Raw genomic sequence first — 6,709 nt, 5'->3', positions numbered from 1 at the left:
TATAGTGTTGAAAGGTAGCACAAGACTCGAACGGACTGGGACAATTCTCTGAGACATGTCCCTCAGCTCCACATCTTCTACAGATGAAAAGACCGTCTGAAATAGCATTTACTTGGTACATCCCACCTTTAGAAACTCCTCCCAATTCATATTTGTCAAACCTTGCAGTGAGGGCTTCTAGTGCAGCAACAAAGGAAGATTCAACAGCTCTCCTCTAGTTTCCTCTCGAATTCCCATATTCGGCCTTATGAGTGGCCAGATCATCGATGATCTTCCACCCCTTGGTCTCTCCCATGTTCTCAACAAATCGGCCATTGGCTGCAGCATCCAATATGGCCCTCTGATCGTCATACAGTCCATTATAGAACTGATTGCACAAGCTCCATTTTTCGAACCCATGGTGCGGTATGGTTCGCACCAGTTTCTTGAAACGGACCCATGCTTCATGGAAGTTCTCATCCGGCCCTTGTTTAAAGCTCGTGATCTGAGCTCTAATGGCATTCGTCTTCGAGGCAGAGAAGTACTTTTTATAGAATGCCAGGGCTAAGGAATTCCAGTCGGTGATCCCATGTGCGGCTCGGTCTAGATCTCTATACCACTCCCTTGCAGCATCACGAAGGGAGAAAATGAACATGGTCTCCTTGATCTGATCTTGGGTTACACCGGCCGGCGGGGGTATAGAGCAGCAATAATCAATAAAAATCTCCATGTGCTTGGCCGCATCTTCATTTGCAGCTCCCCCGAACTGGTTTCTCTCAACCAGGTTAATATAGGAAGGCTTTGGCTCGAATTTTCTCGCCTCCCCAGGTAGTTCGAATCCTTTGTAGAGATTCGCAGCTGTAGGCTCTGAGTGACTAGCAATAGTTGCTTCTTCAGCCATAACAGGGATTTCTGGAGAAGTAACTGTCTCAGCTGAAGACGTAGAGGCAGGAGATGTAGGTGGATCTCCTTCGAATAAAGCGTTTTCGTAGTAGCTTGACAGAGTACTCAGCTCTTCCTCTGTCAGTAATACCCTTTGTGACCGTCTCAACTCGCGTAAGGATTTCTCGATCTTAGGGTTTAATGGTACTAGTTCACCACCCTGTGACCTGCGCATAAGAAGAAACTACAAAAAGAATATAAGAAACGTTTAAGGAACGAAAGTCCCTTAAACTAAAGAAAGACTAAATAAAAACAGCTAAAAATTAGAACAATTGCCTCCCCGGCAACGGCGCCAAAGTTTGATACCCGTCGTTGTGAGTACCAAAAATAAGATTTATAATTTCCTATTAAGACTAACCTAGGCTAGTGGTAATAGGGTCGAACCACAAGGAGGCAGACGTAATTTCTAGCTGTCTAATTCTAGTTTAAGGTAACGAGTGTAGGGGTTGAGTTGAGTTGGTCTATAGCTAAGAGTAAATAAAGACAATAAACTAAAAAGACGGATTAAACAGATAAAGAGGGGGTACTAGGATGGTCGGTTCATTATAGCTTTGGCGGCAGCATACTAAGTCGGTCTGAATCAAACACATGTTAGGCGGGAAAACAAGAGGTCCTCTCGGTCCACTCTTAACAGATAGCATCTTTCGATCTCACTATAAGTCCCTAATATCACTAATACTGACTCTCGTCCTGAAAAGTGACTAACGGTCTAAACTATACCTATCTTTCGATCTCAGCACAGTTCAGTCATTTTAATTGGTGGTCTAACAACTGTCCCTATCTTTCGATCTAATGGGTCAGTAATAAAATAAGCATCTAACTGGTCGCATGCATTCGATTCGTTAAATACAACATTAAAACCAATTAAAACGAAAGGTAACCTCACGTGGTCAGTCGATCGACCAGGTATGGAGGTCGATCGACTGACACGCGAATTCAGTCCAAAACAATACTACGCCGCCTACGCTATAATTCACCTACATCCTAGCACAATTAATCTAGCTACTCATGGTACTGATAAAAACAACAATAACAATATGAACTAATGAATTCATGCTTGAAGTATTCAAATAACAAATAGCGATAAACTATAATTGGCTTTGGATACTAACTAGCACTTCTATACTAACAATGAAATAAGGATAAATTGAAATAGGGCAGAAGAATACCGAGATTGCAGAGGAACGATTAAGAATAAGAACGCAAATTCCAATGCTAATCAATATTCCAAACCCTAATTATAAAACTAAATATTACTGTGTAAAAACTTGGGTAAAATTCGGAATCAAAACTCAATGCTTAATCTGATGTTCTAGGTTACGTTATATAGCCAACATACGTAACAACTTATTATCAAAACCTAAACATAATGGGCTTGCGCTTCCTCGATCTTTTAATTCTCGTCTGGGATAGCATATTGGTCGATCGACTGATGGTATTGGTCGATCGACTGATGGTATTGGTCGATCGACTGATCCTCAGTGTACAGTAGCTTCTGGATCCCGCATATTGGTCGATCGACTGAAGGTAGTGGTAGATCGACTGCTTGAGCTGCTACTTAACTTCTATAATCTCGTGGATTTGTCCTTTGGGCCTCAAAATGCGCGCCAAGCTCGTTCCTTAAGTGGATACTTCATGTCAAATGCAATGCTGGATACTCGGGGACGGATTTAGCTAAATTTCCGTTGAATTCTTCACATTTCTGCAATAAAGTACAAAAACACAAAAGTAGACGGAAATAGGGGAAATGGTAGCTTAAAATACACAAATGAGCTCTGAAATGCGTGTAAAATGAGGTGTAAAACATCATATAAAAGACACGCATCAAACTTCCCCAAACCAAACCCTTGCTTGTCCCCAAGCAAGAACTAGACTCGATCTAATGGAACGAGTTCAATCTCAGAGCGAAATGCAACATGTAAAGCCTAAACTAATTTAATGCACAACCAACAATCAACTAGCAAATGAATCATGCAAACGAGTTGTGGAGTCGCTAAAACTACTGAACCGTCAACTGTAGAGACTTATCAAATTGGACTCTCACGGGTCGCTCATATCACTCAAATAAGCACAAGTGAATAATGTAAAGATAGAAATAATTCATTTATAGTGACACTCACCTAACTACGACCTATAAGAACATGCCTGCAATATAATATGAAAGCAATCTCTACAACCGTACATACGCATTCCAACCAACAAGAGACCATGACACATGCCGAGGTATATATGTGGATATGTGAGGTATGGGTAAGAAGAGGCAAAACATTTATGGAAAAGTGGAGGTACAGGTGATCAAGCTAGTACCGAAACGGAACCATATGGCAACATCCAACTTCTTGCTCGAAAACAAATGAAACGGTGCTATAGCAAGCACAAATCTCACAATCTCCAGGTATAAAGGTAATCAACTAACTCCCCATAAGATAAGAATAAATCATGGGTGCAAAAATCGCCAAAAGATATGGATTTTGAATTATGCGAATTTGATTTCTTTTCTTTCTCTCGAACCTCAGTCGGTCGACCTATGATACCAGTCGATCGACCGCTTAAACAGTACAGAACCTCTTTTTTATCTTCTTTTTCGAATTATTTTTTTCTTTTCTTCTTTTTCTTTTCTTTTCTTTCCTTCCTTCATTTCATTTTCTTAACTAAGTCTCAATAAGAGCATTTACTACCAAAATATATGTAACAATCCCAAAAACTAAACTACTAGCTTGACCGAGGCAAGCTAAGTGTAGGATGTAGTAAATAGGACAAAAAGGATATTTTTGGCAGTGTGGAGCTTATGGGTGAAACGAGAAAAGGGAAACCTCTACCACATGTGTCAACTAACCACGACAAATGCATACAGTATTAAGCAGATTAAGTTCATATTTATGCAAATTAATGTGACATGTCTTATAAGGAGTACTACTCACATTCCTAAATAAACCGGTCATAGATGTTACCAGTTATAGGCTCTAAATCTCAGAAATATGATGTAGTTTGCCAATTTTCAAAGTCAAGTCTCAAGTTCAGCAAGAAATTTAACGAAAACTCGTAGACTATGCATATGATTCTACTAATAACATGTCAATTAGCAAGGCTCAGGCAAAAACAGATGCAAATGCAATGTCATCATTGAAATACTACCGTTCCGACTTGACCTATATGCTAAAATAAACGTGCATTTTATTGAATTTTTTTTGAAATTTTTCAATTTTTTTGTATTTTTTTTTAATATAAGAATGAAATAAATAATGCAAAACAAAATGTAAACGTGAATGCAAGCAAATGATATGCGACGCAAAAGCCTTCCCCAAACCAAATCACACAATGTCCCCATTGTGCAAAATCATGCAGTGAAGAAAAGAGAAGTGGGAATTTGCGGGAAAATAAACAAATAAAAATGACATGAAGTGGAAATCGGGAACTTACAAGACTTTGAGCGCAGCAAAGGAAACCTCCCCAAACCAGCGTGAGCTAGGAGGTTTCAGTAGCCAGCAGTGCTACCATTAAGTACCTGAAAGACAAATAAAACCCACGCATAAAATCGAGAAGACAATTTTGAAGCGGTAAATATGTGCACAAATGATAAAATTAGAAGAAATAGATAATTGACGGAGGAGAAAGTGGAGTAGAAAACTCCCTTAAGTCCGCATATCGACCAACCACAGCAGAGGAGAGGTCGTGAACAGGTACAACAGCGTCCTTGGTCGATCGACTAAGGACGGCAGTCGATCGACCAATGTGTCAGGAACAGTAGCTCCTGGAAAGTGCAACTCAGTCGATCGACCAATGTATCCAGTCGATCGACTGAAAATACTGCTGTACTCCTTATTTCTTCGTATTTGCTCAATTACTTGAGCTAATAAGGTTGAAAAACCTGCAAGTGCATAGTAATACACGCCCATAATTGCGCAAAAACCCAAAGCAAAGTCTCAAACGTATAAAATCCTAAGCAAGCAAAATAAAATGCGAAGTTTCGCGCACACAAAAGCAATAAAAAGTGTCTAACAAAAGCAAATAAAAAGTTTGGAAAACATGTGATCAACTAGTAGTTGATCAAGAACGGCCACGGAATGGCCCACTTCGTCGGCTTCTGGCTACTAGAGGTAGCCTCAACGGTGCTTATCTTATCAGCTGCACCCTTCTTAGCCTCCACGTCCGTATGGCTCAACGGATCAACACTTTCATCATCTCCCCAGTCAATGACCTCTTCTTGCTCATCAAAGTCCAAGTCGGACTCCCTTGCCTTGACCGGCTCGTCATCAACTTCCTCATCAGTGGCATAGCTAAGGCAACCAAGACCTCCTCGTGAAACGATTGGCTTTTTCGCAGCTGGAGTGACTTGCAGTTCTTCCTTCCCCAAACCAGCTCCTGCAATGTCGAGAGATAGACAAATCTTCCTCCAATTTGCTCCCAATCGGGGGAGGGGTTACAACAGAATAGAGATAGGTGAATCGGGAAGCCAAGTACGATTTCTTGTCAGAAACCGTGTTACAAGTCATAGGCCACATGGGGTCCTTTTTCTTAGATGGCTGGGCAAAAACAATAGAATGCTTGCCCACTTTAAAAGTCAGGGTTCCTAGACCAACATCTATGACTGCACCAGTAGTGTGCAGAAATGGCCTACCCAAAATAATGGGAATATGGGCATCCTCAGGCATGTCAAGTACCACGAAGTCGACGGGGAAGAAAAACTTCCCTATTTGGACAGGGATGTCCTCCAAGACTCCTATTGGCTGGACCGCAGATCGGTCAGCCATCTGTACTGTCATATCTGTCACTGCGAACCTAGTCAATTTGAGCTTCCTATCTAGACTCAAAGGCATGACGCTTATACTAGCTCCTAAGTCACATAATGCCTTCTCAATAGAGAAGGTACCTATATTGCAAGGAACAGAAAAGCTACCCGGGTCCTCTAGCTTATGGGGTGTAGTGTGAGACAAATAAGAACAAGTTTCCTCAGTCAGTGCGACAGTATGCACATTTTCAAGTGACTTTTTCTTAGACATGAGTTGTTTCATGAATTTAGTGTAGGCAGGCACTTGATTAACCAACTCAAGGAAAGGAACTTGTACATTCAAACTACGAATAACCTTTTCAAATTTATTGAAAGATACCTGTTCCTTTGTCGGCACTAGTCGCTCTGGATATGGGGCTGAGAGAAGTACCTTAGCCCTTTCTTCTAAGTCTCGCACGCCGGCATCCATGGACTTAGGCTGAAAGTCCACCTCCTTCTCCTTATTGAACCTTGAACCCTCCTCAGATCGTCTCAAATGTGAGCCATTGACCGACATTGGGTCGAACTTCGGAATCGGGACGGACCCATCAGCAGTCGGGTCTTTCCCCAACACTTTCGGAGTTGTCGAACCCCGGAACAAATGGTCTCTCAAATTATCGGGCATTGAAGGACGAAATTTCTCAATATCAGCAGGGGTCTCAGTCGATCGACCACCTTGCTCAGTCGATCGACTGAGATGTACAGTTCTAGAAGCTCCTGTAACCCGCATATCAGTCGATCGACCGGGTATATCAGTCGATCGACTGATATACCTGGTAGATGCCTTTTTGTTTGAATTATTCGTTACAGCTTTGTTTTGACTCGGTTCCGCCTCATTCTTTTCAGGGGCATCCTCGACCATAGCAGGCCCCTCCAGGGTAGACCCACTCCTAAAAGTGATGGCATTCAGGGTCTCTTTCTGGTCAGTTTGAGTGGGTAAGTGTTCGGGAGCTCGAGTGGTACTCTTACTAGCCAATTGAGCAATTTGGCTCTCTTGTTGCTTCATCCCGGCCTCTCTAG

General features: G+C 41.8%; 1 non-coding gene across 1 annotated transcript; it reads left to right on the top strand.

Annotated features, from left to right (window-relative positions):
• Positions 1-392: 392 nt before the first annotated feature.
• Positions 393-499, top strand: LOC141603889 (small nucleolar RNA R71). The gene has a single exon (XR_012525727.1). It is a non-coding gene; the product is annotated as a small nucleolar RNA R71 (small nucleolar RNA).
• The last annotated feature ends 6,210 nt before the right edge of the window (positions 500-6,709 follow it).

This window comes from Silene latifolia, chromosome 9, assembly GCF_048544455.1.
Source record: "Silene latifolia isolate original U9 population chromosome 9, ASM4854445v1, whole genome shotgun sequence".
Lineage (NCBI taxonomy): Eukaryota > Viridiplantae > Streptophyta > Magnoliopsida > Caryophyllales > Caryophyllaceae > Silene > Silene latifolia.
Note: the sequence above shows the minus strand (reverse complement) of the source record. Positions and strands in the feature narration are given on the sequence as shown.